Source organism: Echinops telfairi, unplaced genomic scaffold, assembly GCF_000313985.2.
Source record: "Echinops telfairi isolate 266 unplaced genomic scaffold, ASM31398v2 ScPeMD7_11;HRSCAF=52, whole genome shotgun sequence".
NCBI classification, from domain to species: Eukaryota; Metazoa; Chordata; class Mammalia; order Afrosoricida; family Tenrecidae; genus Echinops; species Echinops telfairi.
In genome coordinates this window covers 5,531,201-5,533,032 of record NW_022103908.1, presented here as the reverse complement: position 1 = coordinate 5,533,032, position 1,832 = coordinate 5,531,201, and positions in this window count along the sequence as shown.

Below are 1,832 nucleotides of genomic sequence, written 5' to 3'. Positions count from 1 at the left end.
GTGAAAGAGCAAAGTTAACCAAAAACAATAGGCAAAACAGGGATCTGAGCCAATGAAGAGAGCTTCGAGACGGTCTACCTGACACTAATGTATAGAAAGAATAGGCTTGAAAAGTTTGAAGCTAGTTTATCCTTTACTTATGGATATCAATTGCTGTTGTGTTGCTTTGTTTTGAGTCGTTGTTGTTGTTGTTGTTGTGTGCCATCAAGTCAGTTCAGCCCCACTGTGACACTAAGCACAACAGAATGAACACTGCATGGTCGGTCCTATGCCATCCTTACAATTGTCTTCTGTCTGGGAGCATTGTTGCAGTCACAGTGTCCGTCCATCTCATTGAGGGCTCTCCTCCTTTTTGCTGCCTTTCTGTTCTACCAAGCATGATGTCCTTCTCCAGGGACTGGTCTCTCCTGACAACTTGTTCAAAGTATGTAAGACAAAGTCTCACCATCCTTGCCTCGAAGGAACACTCTGGCCGTACTTGTTCCAAGACAGATTTTTCAGAAAGCTTGCCATAAAAGTGGTGTGTAACATTACCAGAAACGTTTCTAAATACTGTATACATACTAACTCAACCAAGTCTTCAGATAATACAATGATGTAGATGCTGTAATAAGCTCCAAGGTACAGAGCAGGAAATTGAGACAGAGAATGATGTCATTGAGCTAATAAGTGAAGCCTGCCTCAATGCTTGAACCCAGTAACCTGGCTCAAGACTGTGTTCTTTTCTCTGTTTCTCTACTATGTGCTATTGGCTACGCTAGAAGTTTACCCTCCTTAATTTTATTAACCCTTTACTGCCACTCTAGGAGGTAACAGATGAGAAAACTAAAACTTAGGGATGTTAAGTAATTGGCCCATGGCACCTAAGAAGTGGTTGGAGGCATTTCAAACTCAGCTATGCCTGGTTCTAAAGCTTATGCTAGAGTAGCGGTTCTCAACCTGTGGGTTGCGACCCCTTTGGGGGTCAAACGACCCTTTCACAGGGGTCACCCAATTCATAACAGTAGCAAAATTGCAGTTATGAAAATATGAAGTTATCAAAATAATTTTATGGTTTGGGGTCACCACAACATGAGGAACTGTATTAAAGGGTTGTGGCATGAGGAAGGTTGAGAACCACCGGTCTAGAGGTCACGGTGTCCTCCTTCGCCTATCTTTTCCTCACATCATTCCCATGGCAGGAGGGGAGATAGGTTCCCATTGGTTGTCTGCTCTCCTTGTCTTCTCGCCAGTCTGCAATGCTCCATAAATTTAAATTAAATTCATTTTATCTTTTCTTCAAAATACTTTCCCTTTACTGGGTGGGAGTATGTTAAACTGTTAGTGAGACTTTTCTTTTCAATAGAATAAAGAAAAATTAAACAGAGTATATTGACTGCCGAGAGTCGATTCAAACTCTTAGTCGCTGTGGTAGTTAAGATTCTGTGTGAATTTGGTGGGGCCAGCATTCTCAGTAGTTTGACAGTTAAGGCCTCATCATCTTCCATTGTGATATCTCCTAAAGGGTGTGACCTGCTTTCGACATAAGTAGATGCTGTGGGAAAAGCTTGTTTGCTTTTCCCTGAGTTTGGATCCTGCATCTGGCTCATAAACCAATGACCTGCCCAATTAACTGCTGATCCTAGGAGTCATCAGTGGCCTGGCATCTTACATACCATTCTTAGATTTATTTAGCTTTACAGCCTGCCAACCTTGGATTCATTCGCATTTTTTATCACAAGGAATGGCTCATGTATTCAAATCACCCACCTTTCAAATAGAAGCCCAACACTTACTCCATTGTGCCAACAGGATTCCATTAATAGAGTATATTATGTAAATATTACAAAAAT